This window comes from Pseudopipra pipra, chromosome 6 (assembly GCF_036250125.1).
Source record: "Pseudopipra pipra isolate bDixPip1 chromosome 6, bDixPip1.hap1, whole genome shotgun sequence".
NCBI classification, from domain to species: Eukaryota; Metazoa; Chordata; class Aves; order Passeriformes; family Pipridae; genus Pseudopipra; species Pseudopipra pipra.
The window spans coordinates 30,762,417-30,778,549 of record NC_087554.1 but is presented as its reverse complement, the minus strand read 5'-3'; the positions used below and the strand labels follow the sequence as shown (position 1 = coordinate 30,778,549).

The 16,133-nt window shown below is 47.0% G+C and overlaps 1 long non-coding RNA gene across 1 annotated transcript; it reads left to right on the top strand.

Moving 5' to 3' along the window:
- Positions 1-2,025: 2,025 nt before the first annotated feature.
- LOC135415906 (uncharacterized) lies at positions 2,026-10,451 on the top strand. Its single transcript, XR_010431332.1, has 2 exons — positions 2,026-2,617; positions 9,611-10,451. It is a non-coding gene; the product is annotated as an uncharacterized LOC135415906 (long non-coding RNA).
- The last annotated feature ends 5,682 nt before the right edge of the window (positions 10,452-16,133 follow it).

The following is a 16,133-nucleotide window of genomic DNA, read 5'->3' as shown; positions in this document are numbered from 1 at the left end:
AGCCTATTATTTTCTGCAGTTGTTTACTCGTTCTGTAGATGGTGCTTGTTCCCAGGGCTCTGAGCTTCTCTATAATTAAACCCATTTTAATTGTTAGGTTAGAAACGTCATTTCGGGGACTTTCCAAGAGTTACCGAGAAAGCCAGCCGAGATAACTATTTCACTACCGAGTCGCTCCCAGCCTGTTTTTTGCGTGGTTCCTCCCTGTCGGCCCACCAGGGTGCAAGGCTGAACTCAGTGCAAGAGAGACGAGAGCCCAGGGCTGGCAGCTCCTCTACCAGCACAGCCGTCCACCCCTTGCTGCTTTTGTGTTATTCGCTTGCACCGTATGCATTTGTTTTGGAAACTTGGGGTTTAAGGTTGCACATTTCCATGGATCAAGCAGCAAAAGCTGAAGCTGAGAAGGAATTTTTTTCCAGTGATTTAGCTTGGCAAACCCCGACTCCATGGTGGTCTGCCTTGCATTGCCTGCGCACATGCTCGTTGAGAAATTTAGCTGCTCGCCCCACCTCGTGGCTAAAAGTCAGAGCCCTCCGGGCCAGAGTGGGAATTTGTGTGGGCATGAATTCACACCAAGCAGAGGAATGAAAAAATCAGAGCCTTGCACCACCCGCCAGAGCCGTGCCAGAACTTTTGATAAATGCAAATTGATTAAGATAGGTAAATGAATAAATGAAAGTCGATTATTAAAGAAGATTACTGAAAAAGTGAATGAATGCAATGCCATGCTCACTAGCCTTCTCATGTGGGTCAATCTGTCCAGGCCCAGCACATTCCAGTTGGGATACTATAGCTGGGCATGGGAAGTGGGAATAAATGTCTAGGACCTCCCAAGCCATTCCCAAACTTGTCCTCAGCACCAGAGCAGCTTCTGGAGCATTCACCTTCCCTGGTTCCAGTGCAAGCAGATGCTAAACTTGTCTCAAAATACAGAGGGATAAGATTCTGCATCAGACCTGTATACACATTTAACAGTGGAATTAAGAAACACTTTCCTGAATGAGAGCTGAAATAGTCCAGAGTAGCTAGAAAATGGGGAAGAAACAGGGGGCAGTGAATGAGATGATAAAGGCAGGAGTTTTAAAGGATTCGTTTTTCCAGTCGCATGTGTATAAAACTTTGGGCTCGTTGGCACATGGTGCTGTGGAGGTCAAAAGTATAAACTGGGTCAAAAAAGCAATTTGACAAATTTATGGAGGAAAAGTCCCCGGAGGTTTACTAGAGGCAAAGGGAAACCTCTGCAACATGTTGCTGGACAATGCACAGCAGAATTATCACTCTCTCATTCCCCTGTTTTCCCCCATTAGCATTGGCTGCTCTTGGAGGAAAACCACAACAGACCTTTGACCTGATCCAGTTTGATTATTTTTACATAGTTAGGGTCTACTTTTCAGCTTTATACTCTGTCTAACCCTAATGGGCTTGGACGTGCGTGTGCCTCACAAATTTGGGATTAGCTGTGCAATGTCAGATTGTTTGGGACAGCCAGGAGAAAAGCACTGGGAAGTACAAATCAGCGCTGTCTCGTCCTTGAGCCGCTGGGCACTGTTTCACATGCTGGCTTCTGCTAAAGGCTGGAGAACAGTCTCGTGGGGTGGCTGCACTGTTTGCCCAGTTTCACTCCCCATCAGGGTACTAAGAGGTTACTTTGAGCATCAAGTATAACCTGAATCCAAGTGCCAGCTTTGTCACAAATATATTTGATGATGGTACAGCTCCCATAGCAACAGAAGAAGGTTGCTATCTTAAGGCACCTGCACTTCATCTGGAGCTGTTTGGCAGTAGAAAGTCTGCAGGTTTGCTTGCGTCAGAGTTACTGAGCAAGAACATGAGTACAAAAAGTCTGAATTGTTGAAAACAAGGCGGGGGTGGGGTGGTTTGGTTTGTTCCCCCTCCTACCGCTTAGTTCCCAAAGTTTCAAGGTAGGAAAGGAAGTGCTTTCGTCATGAGCAAGGTTTTCCCCTGTGAGTTTCACATGATCTGGGCACTTCACTCCCTTGCTCACATGGGAATCTTCAAGTAAATAGACATGTCCTTTTTGTTTTGGTGCTCTGGTGTACAGAGGCTGAGGACAGAGCAAGGACAAATCTCCTGCTTTTAATTTTGCTGAGGGTGTAAAATGAGTCGAGGCTTTCTGCAGTCACTATTCTATTCATATCTTTTGTGTCCGATGCTATTTTTGTTGGCTGTGCCCCTGGAGGTGGAGGTGTGGAAGTGCGTTTCTGCTGGTCTTTGCAAGCGGTGTAGATGTTTCCTCTGTTCCAGGCACCACCTCAGACGCTGCGGCCTTACAGGAGGAGTAGGCGGATGTCAGCGTGGCCATTTCTCACCTGTCTGTAACTTTTTAATACTTCCTTTTACTTGGCTTTGCATTTCTTCCATGGAACGAACATCTCTGGGTAGCCACTGGGAGGTGTAAACGGCTTGGGATGGAAACCACAGCTTGTAGGTGCGCCCTCTGCCAGGCTTTTCTGGCACCCGAGGAAGCCCAGTCTCTGCCTGCTTCCAAGCGAAATGGATATTACCAGCTGCTCGGTGAGAAAACAAATTCACAGAGATACAGGAAAGTGTGTTAAGTTGGTGGGAAGCAACGGGCATGAGATTCCTGGCAGCTCGGGTATGTAAACATTCATAAAATAGAGAGTGTGTGCATGTGTGTACTTTGTGGTAGCAGGAGACCGAAGAATTCAGCTCCATTATTTTTGCTGGAATTGGTAGCAATGGTGCCAGACAAATATTATATGCCCTTAATCCTCCTGACTTTACACCTGTGAATGACCTAAAGACCATCCAAGGTGATCTAAATTACAAGACATCTTTACTAATTAGTAATGGGTTTTGGGATCTGATTTGGTTTTTCATAAAGATGGGTTTCTGTTTCTCAGTAGCTCAGATGCTGGGCTACCTCTGGGGGAAGTGAGGGGAAGTGGAGACAGGAGGTGGAGGTAATCTGTGACCTCTTCTGAAAATGTCACATGGATGTGACTAGCCTGCCTCAAATTTAGCACTGGTGCCACTGACAAGACACTGCAGTGGAAAAAGCAGAGGTGTCCTTTTAGCAGACGCAGGGCAAGGAAATTGGCTGAAGTTAATGGATCTAAGTTATAATTTCCAGTGGAAATACTAATGCAATTAATATATTTCCACATAGCAGGACAGCAAGTCCGTGCTAGTGTTTAGCTGTTTGTCATGATTGCTCAGGAGACTGGCCCAGCCACATCCTGGAATCTGTCCAGCTGCACCCAAACACATGCAGCCTGTGTGAGGGGTGGGAGCAGGGCTCAGACACAAACCACTGTGCCAGTAGATTTGAGGGGCTGGAGGAAAAGAGCATCACCAGGACCGGCTGCTGCATGGTAGTGGAAAGCAAAGGTGGCTGAAGAGGAACATCTGCCCCTCTGACCCTGGCCTTGGTATGGGGCTGTTACTGTACCCCAGCTCTCCGGCAGGGCACCCACCACCCTGCCTGGGGTCTGCACACTCTGTCTAGACACAGGGCACAGGGCTGCAAAGCCCAGCACACCCCTCACGCAGTGCTGCAGATCTCCCTGCTGCCCATTTGCTGCTGGCACCTACCTACCACCTCCTGCAGAGAAACCTCCCTCTTCTTAGGGGTTTACCTGTTCTCAGTGAAGTTACAAGCCCTCTAGGGCAAGAAGCAAGTCTCTTCTGATCTCCTCCCTGAACATGCCGCAACTGCATCAAGCTAGAGAAGGGATTTTCAATCCTGCCAGTGTGGTAATGGGAGCTGAGAAAGTGCCCAGCCAGCTACAGCAAGATGAGGTATGGAGCAAGATGTGTTTCTCATCACTGATGGAGCAGATCCATGAAGCAGCTGTTGTGGAGAGTGGTGTGCTATCCCACTGCAGGTCCCCAAAGCAGCACCCCATCCCCCTCCCTGCAGAGAGTCCACACACATGGGACAACCTGCACAACCTGGTGCCAGCACCCCCTTTTTCTTCAAGTCTCAGCTGAGCACGTAGGGGTCCTGGGGTCCCCAGCATCACTGGTGGGCCCAACCTCAGGAGCTGATTATGGTGTACAGCAAGGGCATATCTTCAAATAGGTGCCCTTAACCTGGCCTAATCTGCACATCTGCCGCGGCAGAGAAAAATCAAATATCTCTCACCTAAATAAATTGTTGTTCAGGTTAAGGGAAGTGCCAGAAGCTTTAAAGAAGCTGTTGGCAGTTTCCAGAAAAAAAGGAGCAAGTGACACCTGCTGCACATCAAAACAGCTATTGCCCATGTATCAACAGGGTAGTTATGCATGTAACAAATGATCAGGGACATGCAAGCACAGGTCTCAGAAACCAGGACAAATTCCACATTTTTTTCAAATCCTGCTTCCACAGTCCCAAGCCCATACACAGCAGGGCAATAATGCAGCACAGTGATTTCTGTTGGCCTCTGCCTATTTCCAGCTAGAGCATCCCTGGCTGCTGATTTATTCAGCAGACATCAACCAGTGGAATGTTTCCATGATATTTTCATCAAAAAAATGTGCTAGGACTAAGTGCTTTCACCATTTTGTTTGTTTATTTTTTAAATGAGGAAGTCTTAAACTATTCAGGATCCTCTCGGGTCATGACATTTATCTGACATGAAGTGCTGGTGTCAGAAGGTGCTGCTTGCAGTGCTGGTGGCTGCTTAACCTCCAACAGGCTTAGTTGTAACTCTCTGAAAAATACCATTTTGGTCCTTCGTGGTGGAACTCATTATAACCTTGTTTCCAAACACATGGGTTGCACTCCACACATCTTACAACTGCATGAGATATTTGCATTAGGGAGGCAGCTTGCTTTCCCACCTATCCTGTTCCATCAAAACACATCTTTAGCACCAGGCAGCCAAGGTCATCTCCTTTTCTTTTTTTGTGTTCCTCCTGCCTGCTCTGAATACATTATAATACAGTCTTCAGCTCCACTATTATATCTTTTCCCACAAGACCATTGCCTCATTCAGTCCTCCGTAGGGAACATGCTTTCATCTCTGCCAGCTGGGCATGGTTGGAGCACCCCATGCCTGCAGAAGCTCCGTGGGGAGAACGTGGAGGCGAGGCTTTGCAGATTCCCATGCACAGAGGATGGAGGAGTTTGGTTAGGTCCAAATCTGGTAGGAAATTTCCAGGGAGCCTCTCCCACTGCCTCCTTTGTCAAGCCGGTAATGAAGAACATCTGTGAGGATGGGATTCCTCTCATCTGATTTTAGGTGCCTAAAAGCTAGGTATCTAAACCTAATTAGTTGGACAGGCTTCCTGCATAGTCAATGGAGACAAATAGGCACCTCTAGTGTATGATTCATCTCACATATCTTGAAGTTTATCTTGAGAAGGGCTGACTCACCCGACAGCCAAGCACTGCTTCTTTTCCGTGACTGTAAAGGCAGGTCGGCAACATGTTGAGGACTTGACAAGTACATTTTGGATGTCCCAAGCTGGGTAAGGTGAGTCCTACTCCCAGCTGCGGCCGTGTCTGTTGAAAGAATCATCATTATGCTCTAGCTTGCCCCCTTCCCCCCTTGTGTCCCACAGAGGGTCCATTTCCAGCCCTGCCCAAGCAGGGCTGGGTTTTAGTCTGTCCAAATCATATTATCAGTCTTTATCACATTATCAGACCAAGTTAAATATTTATAAAGCACCTAGGGGCAGGGTCCATGTCTTTCTTTTGTTTGCGTATTCCCTTGAAGAGTGAAGCCCCTGTGTTGGTTGCAACCCTTTGCAGACTGGTGCAATACAGCACCATGAGTCGCCGTGCTAATCTGTAGGTCTTGACAAAATGCAGCCGGGAATGCAGAAAGAGCTCATGGACATTGGGAAATAGGCAGGAGTGAATCATAAGAGTCAGGAGAAGCAACTAATGTGTGGGAAAAAGGCAAATGTGCTACCTCGGCATAAACATATAATAAGGAAGTATGTAATAATAATTATTGTTATTGTAATACGGCCTGGGTGAGCATTTGGAAAAAAGATATCTAATAACTGACAAGCGACATGGCTCGGTTTGTTTTGATCTGAAATTCAAACAATGGTTGTGTTTATAAGGCAATAATACGCAGGGCACAGAGCACTGGCACCACACCAACTATGCACTCCTCAAGTTGGGTTTATATAGGTCATGCCAAACAAATAATAGTGTTCTTCAATATAATTACTGATTCATTACAGAAAGAGAATGTAATCGAGTCTGTTTGGATTTCAGGGAGGCGTTAGATACGGTAAATTCATATATTTGAACTTTTATTGGGAAAGCTTTGTGCGATCGCCTAACTCTGCTCCTGGAGGAATCAGCGATAAAATTCCCACTGCTGCCTGCCCTGGCAGCCTGGGATCCTCCCTGCAGGCTTCAGCAGTTGCTCATGCTCCTGCTGGCCTTTGCAGACTCTTTCAGTGCCCTTTGAAGCTCTTCACAGGTAAATCGGGAAGCTAAACTACTGCTAGACTGAGACCCAGATCCAAATGTGCTGGACATGGCACTTATCTCAGGCAATTGCACCCACCCCTTGATCCTGGGCTCACCACGGCCCCTCCACTTCTGAACCTCCTGGTATATGGCCGACTTCTGGATGTGTCTCTTGAGACGCATTATTTCACTGTTATTTCAGGGGAAAGCAGCAAAAGATAAAGGACAGGATGGCCTGGCGGTGCCCACCAGCTCCCTGGATGAGAACACCCTAGTTTAAGTGGCACACTTGGCCACAGGAGAGTTAAACTGGGTTGTCCTCATCCTGGGAAGATGTCTGTGGGGTTGGGCAGTGGTTGGGCCATGCTGCATGATGAGAGGGTGCTACCAGCACTCATCATCAAAGGAGAAGGGCCAGGCTCAGCTGATGGTGAGGGATGATCAGGGATGCTGCTCTGGAGCCTTTTGGATGGCTTTGCCACATGGCATTCCCTGCTGCAGCACTCTGCTTTCCCCAGGAAGACCTGGGCAGCCCTGCACCAGTCCAAGGTGTTTCCTGCTGGCCTCTGCTCTGTATGGACCCTGTACAGCACACAGGGATGGATGATGGTGCCCAGAGTAGCATCCTAACACCCAGCTGCTGGGACCAGTGACGGGACATTGCTCTGCATGATGCCTGGACTCAAGGGTTTATCCAAGAAAACACAAGGCATTGTGACACAGTCTTGGAGTCAGCATGTGTCATGTCCATGACCAGCCCTGCTGCTGCTCCCCACAGTGCGAAGGGCAGAACCCCAGTGTCCTTCTTCCTGCTCTGCCCCAGGGAGCAGCTGCCTTTTAAAAAAAGGCAAGATAGGGCATAGCATGAGGCTTCCAGAAAAACAGGGACCATGCCAGTCACGTTGGTGGACCGGCAACCAGTGGAGGGAACACTGGTCAGTTGACTTCTGTGAGTCCTGAAGAAGTCCATCAGGAACAAGTAGGACCATAGTAATTTATGCTTTCAAAAGGTTTTTTGATAATGGCTTTTCCAAGAATGAAACAAACTTGGCAGCCATGGGATGAAAAGTCCTGTCATGGATTGAATATTGAGTCAGAGCTAATAGGCAGGAGGAAAAATCCATTAAAAGTAAAAGGCCAGTGTTCCAAACAGGGAAGAAAAGCTTACAGGGGTTGGAGGGGGTGGTGAGGCCATGCCTGTCAGAGATGAAAGCGGCCCTCTGAATACCATTCCAAAAATCAGTAAAGGGGGAAGAGGAATAACAAGGCAACAGCATTTGCTGCCAACAGAGAACCATGTATTATAATTGCAACTAAGACTTGGCAGGACTGGAAGGGACTCCAGAAGATTCTAACTAAACTTGGAAGCCAAACCACCATGACAGAGAAAGTTCAGCACACACAGATGCCAAAGCAAGCTGTTTTGGAAGAAATTGAGCAAGCCTCTTGCTCTGAATTAGAAGTTGGCTGGTGGGGGTCAGCAGTGGACACGGGCAAGGACTATTCAAGCATTGCATGTAAAAGACCTGCTCTGAGGGTCAGCATGAAAAACATGTCATCGTATAACCTGGGCACACATCACTGTCCATGTCCGCTTGCCCACTGTGAAGCAGGACCTAAAGAAACACTGTAAGATGGACCATACTGAGTCAAGAACAAAAGTCCGCTAAAGGCAGCACAGAAGAATAGAAATGTGATCAAAGGCAGAGCCGAATGGGGGACTTCTTCCATGAAGGGAGGTTGAGGAGTATAATATTTCATTTGCACTAGGGTTGCAGAGGTCTACAAAACAATAGTTCCCTTAAGTAACAACTGGCTGATGCTTTCAGTTTATTTGTACTTTGCAAGTTGAAAAAAAAGATGTAAAGGTGCTTTTAAAAATAGTTGCAAGGGAAGTTACTCCTTTGCCACTGGGCTGCCTCTCAGTACTGTTCCCTGCTGGGTGAGATCTACTGACAAGCTCATACCTGGCCTGAACTCAGTTGCCTCTGTGTGCCAAACCACCCATAGCAGCATACTCGTTCAGGCTGGGTTTGCTGACACCCACTTTTGCAGAGGCTGGATTCAACTGCCTTGTGGGCAATGTCCAGCCCTCGGCGGCAGCTGGCGAAGCACAGCCTGTACACTGAAAGCCTGCTTACATCAGTGTCTGGCTGTCATGGAGTGGGGACCGCATTCCAGGGACAAACATGGTCCCTGGCAGGGTGTGGTGACACCAAGACCCGTGCAATAAGAAACGGAAGGAGGTTGTGTGTGTAAATAATTTACTAGTAGACCTAAATGTTACCAGGCCTTTGTTTATTTTTATGAAGTCAGTAAAGAACCACACTGATTCTGAGACTGGAGTTTGGGGACCAGAGGCTGCGAGGTGACATAAAGCAAAGGCATCTGTCCTCTCTGTGCGGGAAGGCAGCCAGGCTGGGAGGGGACAGATGCCTTCTGAGTTTCCAATTTTTCCTGCAAACACAAACCTTTGTGGAGAAACTAGAAAGGGAGAAGTGCAATGCATATACAGGTGACTGCCCCAGAGAGGTAGGAGCTTTGCCACATGATCTGTGGATGACCACGGAGGGGAAATCGTTTGCTGAATGATGCCTGTCACTATTTCAATCGGTATTTCTGGGTGCTCCCAGCTGCCAGTGCTGTGCTGGGAGCCTGGGTTCATGGAAAGGTAGGGTTTTGGCTGAGAAACAAAAGCAAAACCTGGACTTACTGTCATCAAAGAAGAGCTAATCATGCTCCTCACAAGAGCAGACACACTGGGGCTGGTGTCTGGGCTGCTGTATAGGACAGGTGCTGATGGGATGACATGAAGTCCTGTTCCACAGCACAGTTACCTCAATGTTGCCAAACCCAGGCAGCCTTGGGAATCAATAGCAGGATGCTTCCTCCTTAGAAATCATTTGCTTTCTATAAGGAGATAAAAGGTCTTGCAGACACGTAGACATTGATTGCGGGCTACTGGGGAGGAAGAGGAAGGTTACTTCTCCTACTTTACTGCTCTTTTTGTTCTATAAAACTCTGCTCCATACATCATGTGGTTGTAAGAGAATCTAATTTTTCAGTTAAGAAAAGCATTCTGTTCCTGCTACCTAGTGCAGAGAAAAACGTGAAAACTCTGGAGTGTGAGTCAAAGACTAGAGTCAAAAGCAAACATACAGAATTCAACATTATTGGTTTTATTTTATTTTTTTTTATTATGTTCTTTAGGTGACTGGCATTATTTTGGAACCCAATTCTCAAACATCTGGGATTAGCTCTCCTGGAAATGTGAGGATGTGGGCCCTCTAGTGCCACTTGGAAAATGTCAGTATTCCAGCCCACAGTCTGCAAGGGAGGTGTTATTTGGCAAGTAACTAGAGCTTAATCAGCAGTTTGGGACCACCTTCAAGTGGTCAAGGAGAAAAACAAATCAAATTTTCTTTTTCAGGTCTCCTGCATTTGGCTGGTCCAACTGGATAATAGGTCCAGCAGTAACTCCTAGCAACAGGAATTCTTCCCCTTCAGTGGTTGCTTGATGTCCTGTGTGGAATGAGAGTTCAGCCAATGGTATAGGCACTTCTTAGTGGACAAGTATCTACTCATGTAATTCTGCAGTAACTGGTGTCTCCATGTCTGCCATTCTCCCTTGCCAGCCCAGCAGAGATAACTGAAGTTACCTGGAAATAAATTTCTCCATCAAGTGTCCTAGCTGAGGCTTTGCTGCAATAACAGCACATGCACAACTTGTGGTGCTTAGTTTATCTTTGGATGGACAATTGCTATCTCCAGGCCTACAGAGTAAGCATTGTTAGATATATTAAAATAATTTTTAAAAAGTCTTCTGACTCCAAAGTTCATAGCCTTTCAGTTTATGTATATCCAGCTGGGAAATCATGCCCACTAATTTTTACTGAAGTTTGCAGTTGATTGACCCACCAGTACAATGCCAGGATGCTGGGTAGACTTGTACAGCTCCTCCGAAGTTCAGGTGCATTCAAAATACATGGCTCAAGGATGACCAGTCTGTTACCTCTAATATCATTGATGGCTAAAACACCTACAGATTCAAGCTGTAGTGGATATGACAGTGTCTGTTGCAAGTGGAGCTGTTTCAAAATGCAAACCAGAATTTCTAAGTGTCACTGAAATGCTGAAGATCCATTGAGGAGCAGGTGTGGGGTGGTGGATGGTAAAGGCTTTTTTAGTGAAACTGTTCAAAAGAGAAAGTCTGCTGATGAAGGGGGGGTCCTATGGTCACCTCCAACAGTATAAGCAGAATGAAAAGCAGCAGCAGCAGCAAAATCCAGTAATGCACCAAAAGATAAGTGTCCAGCCTAAATCAGGCCAACAAAAATATCTGTGCTGGTGAATTAATATGCCAGTCTACACCGTATTTCCTGAAGCAGTTGAACCCTTAGCCATGAAACTCATCCCAGGAAGAAGGGCTGTTGTAATGACAATGCTATAGAGGGGGTTAGATCTGCCTCCTAGATGAGCTGTTTACTGTTATGCATTTGTGAAATGCATACTTTTCACAGAATCACAGAATCATTAAGGTTGGAAAAGATCTTCAAGATTATTGAGTCCAACCTTTGAGCAAACACCACCATGTCAACTAAATCACAGCATTAAGTGCCAGATCCAGTAATTTATTGAATGCTTCCAGGGATGCTGACTGCAGCACCTCCCTGAGCAGCCTGTTCCAATGCTTTACAACCCTTTCAGTGAAGAAATTCTTCCTGATGTTCAGCCTGAAACTCCCCTTGAGCTTGAGGCCGTTTCCTCTCCTCCTGTCACTAGTTGCCTGGGAGAAGTGGCTGACCCCCACCTTGCTACAACCTCCTTTCAGGTAGTTGTAGAGAGAAGTAATGTCTCCCCTGAACTTCCTTTTCTCCAGGCTAAACACTGCCAGCTTCCTCAGCCACTCCTCATCTGACTTACTCTCTAGACCCTTCACCAGCTCTGTTGCCCTTCCCCGGATCTGCTCCATCACCTCAACGCCCTTCTTGCAGTGAGGGGCCCAGAACTGGACACAGTACTCAAGTTGCAGCCTCACCAGTGCTGAGTACAGGGGAACAGTCACTGCCCTGGTCTGGCTGGCCACACTATTGCTGATACAGGCCAGGATGTCACTGGCCTTCTTGGCCACCTGAGCACACTGCTGGATCATGTTCAGCCACTGTTGATCAGCACCCCCACATTCTTTTCTGCTGGGCAGCTTTAAAGCCACTCTTTCCCAAGCCTGTAGTGCTGCATGGGGTTGTTTGACCAAAGTGCAGGACCCAGCACTTCACCTTATTGAGCCTCATACCACTGGCCTTGGCCTATCAATCCAGCCTGTCCAGATCCCTCTGCAGATGCTCTCTGTAGTATCAGAAACAGTAAAAAATAAGTGTTTCAGTGTATGTATGCACTGGTGAGAGTGCATGTATTAGACTAAGAAGAGTGTGCATATTTGCATGTGTGTGTGTTTGTGCTGGGTTAAGGACTCATGTATGTGCATGAGAATAAGTGCTAGTGAACATATGAACAAGTTACTGAGTGGCCATCATGCATCTGCATGTAAGCACCTGAAACTGCAGAAGAAAAAGGGTGGGTAGGGCTGTGTGAGTGCTCATTCACTGCAAGTGCTCACTGAGTGATTTTTGCCAGCCGTGGGGAGTGTGGGTCTGTACCAGTGGGAGGGCAGAAGAGCAGCAATGTGGGTACAGGCACCAGGGTGTGTGGGAAGGAAGGCGAGCACCAGTGCAGGACAGCGCTCAGGGCACTGCAGTGCCAGAGGGGAGATGCAGGAAGGCCTTTTCCCAACTGTTTCTACAACATGGTTTGACTCAGCAAAGCATTAACATGGTAAAGAAAAGTCTAGAAGGGCTCCTGCCAGCTACAAATAGAGCGATCAGCATATACAGGATGTGGTAAGAGCTAAAGGCATCCCGTTATTAACTTCACTTTTATTTCTAGGGGATTCACTTCTCTGTTCTGTTTACTATTTGGGAAGTGAAATCTAAGATCATGGTACCATTAAAAAAAAAAAAATCTGTCACAGCTCATTTGTTTTTCTACTTCATTGTTTTCCTTTTAAAAGTTACTTTGCTTTTTCTTGAATGGAATTTATTGAAATTGCTGGTAACACATGAAGTCTTCACTCTGTTTCTCTCCTGAGAAATTATCTAATTTGCTCTCATTTGAAACTGTTGACTCTGAGGGGAGTGTTTACACCTCACAATGTGCTCACAGTATGGTGCAACTCGAGCAGAGGAAACAGCACGGGTTCCTCCTCAGCACAGCCAGAGCTTGTACACTGCTCACAAGGTGCTTTGTAAACATTTATTCATTCTTGTACACACGCTCCCTTCCCTCCCCCATCAGGTGAGGAAGTATTATTGTCACAATTTCACAGATGGAAGAAGTGAATGCACATAGGTTTGGTGACTCACCCGCAACCACTGAGGCTGATTTAGAGCTGAGGTGTTAAGCTCCCAGCCACCTAATTTAACCCAGCAGGTCACGTTCCCACCCAGGGCTGACAATATAGGTAGTGCCAGCTCCATCTACCTGCCACCCACTTGTCCTGTGAAGCAGTAACACTCATCTCCACGTTTGCAGAATGAGATCAGATTGTTGTGGCTTACTCCATGTGATGGTGTCATCAGAGCGCAATATATCATTACGATATCATGATGTTATTGTGCCTGAAACTAACGCAAGGCCACGCAAAGAACAGAGGTAGGCAGTTGAAAATCAGCAACCATGTACTCCTCAACCACATCACACACACACACTGTTACCAGGGTGTTGGTTGATTCCACCATACTGCAAGGATCTGCAAACAATCTGCATGCTGGGCAGGATCTCCCCACCTTCACTGCTGGGGTTTGGGTTAATTTCTGCCCTATACAGTCCTGGTGAAAATGTCTGAGGTAGGAAAGATGGCTGCGTGAGGAGGTGGAAGGAAAATGGTTGCCTCTCAAGTGGAAATGGCTCTAAAAGCACATGGTCAGAAGATAAATATCATGGTCCCAGTTCTCCAGTGGGGCTAGTTGTTTTTAAGTGCTGAGCACTTATGGGAAACTAAGCCTTCTAAATGTGGTTCTGTACAAGCACACAAAAAACCCCAGAACAGAACCGTCAGTGTCACATCACGACTGAACATCCAGGCCCACATGTTGCCATTGTTTGATTCTGCTTTGCTATTTAAAATCCTCACCTATGTTGTTATTCACTCCCACACAGAATCAAGAAAAACAACAACAATAAAAAACCCCCACTCCTTATCATCTTCATTTACTTTTCACACTGTTTACATGGGGAATGATCTCACTCATGCCTAGCTCATCCCAGACGACTCAGATTAGTCAGTTCCGCTTTCTGAGACCGGCTCATTTGGCTGACTGGGGCTCAGACCCTGCAGGATGCTGCTGCACCCAGCGTCACACTACGGAAGGGGAGGTCAGCTTTCCCTGCACGAACCTTAACTTTCATTTTTAAATAAAACACATTGTATTTTCATCTTTGGAATATAATCTTTGTAACAGGCCATTCCAATGACTCTAGTGTTTCTTTTTGCCACGTGCAAAATTTGTTTCCATTGCCACGACAAAGTTTGCAGAAAGATCCATCTTGATTTCTGTGGGCTTTGGACCTGCCTCACAAGGTCTGGTACTGCATCTGCTGAGAGCAATGCCAAAACGTCCACTAATTTCAAGGTATGAGAAATTAAGGATCTCAAAAGTACTTGGGAGGGGGAAGAGAATGCATTTGAATACCAGGATTGTTCAGAGGCCTCCCTAAATCTCTTCCTACCATGGTGTGTGGTTTTGGGGTGCATTGGGACTTTACACTTGTAGAGAAATGGGTGAATCTTGAGCATCTAGAAGGAAGATGGATTGTTCTTCTTCCTCTGACCCTCCTTTAGGAAGTAAGTGCCACCCAGACTGTGCCAGAGATATGGGTTGTAGAGAGTCAGGATAACACCCTTCTGGGCTGTTGGCTCTGGAGTTGAGGTTTCCTTCTTTTCCTGACTGAGGGTTAAATGTGAGTTTTCCTCCGAAATCAGGGCAGCCAGTGCTCTGACCAGTGGCAGGAGAGCATAGGCTGGCATGTAGAGGAGCCTCAAGTCAGCACCTTTGTCCACAGAAACAGAAGACCCACTGTTGTTGAACTGGCAGAGAGTTAATCTCTTAGTTAAAATATTACTGGGCTCTACCTGCTCTTATCCTTCCACAGTGCAAGGGGCAAAGGGCTCAGTAGGTCAGCTGGCTAGTACCTCACAGCAACTGCAGGGACCCGGTCAAGACCCAGAGTTTGACCTGTGCCTCCTTGGTTAGATCCTTTTCCACAGTTCATGTAATTCTTTTATAGCCCTTGTTCACGCTTCGGTATGTTTCATGCTAAACAGAACAAAGGAAGAACCCTGGAGAGAAGAAAGCCAAGGCTAAAACTAGGTACGGTCAGCACGTCAGTTGTCCTGCAGTAACACTGAGTGCACAGGATGCTCAGGAGGGCAGCCTCAGCACTGCTGGCTAGGAGAGGAAAGTCCAGCCCTTAGAACAGTGAAAAACACAGTGCCTAGATTTCAGGAGTCCCCAGTAGGGAAGGCAGCTGTGCCAGCCGTGAGAGACAAATAAAATGCCTAGTTGAGGAGTCACAAATTCAGCGCAAACACCCAGGCAATACCTCACCTTCTTCTCCTAAGCGGCATGCAGCCAACAACCCCTGGCACAAGTAAGCAGAGCCCTGGGCAGCACTGGGCTTGTTTGTTGCTGGCATTGCTGCTGTGCCTACCCCAGCCACAGCAGGGGCTCCCAGACCTAAGCCACCAAGACTGCAAGTTACAGTTTTGCTGGCCAAAAATTTTCTAAATGGGAACAGCGAGCAATCCTCACTATCTCTTGCAGGTTCCAGTTCAGCAATGTGAGCTACACCCATTCATCTAAATGCAGAATTAGCTCTGAAACTAATGATAAGGTTTTAAATGCCGTCACACAGCTAATTTATTTCCCCACTGTCCCACAGTGCTTCCCAGGTGCTGAAAAGCTTAGCTGCCAAAATCTCTATGGCCTCTGCTGACAACCTTAGCAATGCAGCTCTGCATTACACCATCTCTAGTATTCATGTGGGCTCTGAGTGCTTTCAACCCTTAATGTGCTGAGCCTCAGAGCCCCCAGCAGTGGGGGAGGGGCTGTTCCTCTCCTGACACAGCTGAGGAGAAGCAACTTCTCTCTGCTTGCAAGGAGAAGTGGGTGCTAGGGCACCACCATCAGCTATTGCCTCATGTCTTTCATGTGTGTCTTCCCTCCCAAGAGCAACATGCTGTACCTTGATGTCAGTGGAGTTACACAAGTGTGAGCTAGGTGTGATACCACACTACAACACATTGGCTGTGAGGAAGGCACAAGGTCATTCCCCCCTTGGGAAGAAGAGGGAAGGACATGGGTGTATGTACACACACATGAGCATACCTCGGTGGCTGTGTGTAAACATATGTGTACCGATGGAGTTTCCACTGGGAGACGTGCCCCATGTGGCATATGTCTGTTGAGGCAGAAAAGCATCACTGCCCCAGTTCCTGCAGCAGAATCCTTTTTATAAACCAGACGTAACTCCAGAACCAAAAATACCACCACAGGGCAGCCTTCCTGATAGGTGGAATAGTTTCCTCTTGAGAAGAAACCTGGTGGAAATCCCCTTTAGAGACATTTTTAACTCTGCCAGAAAATGTACAATGGGAGTGACTGCTTTAACTAGTGAG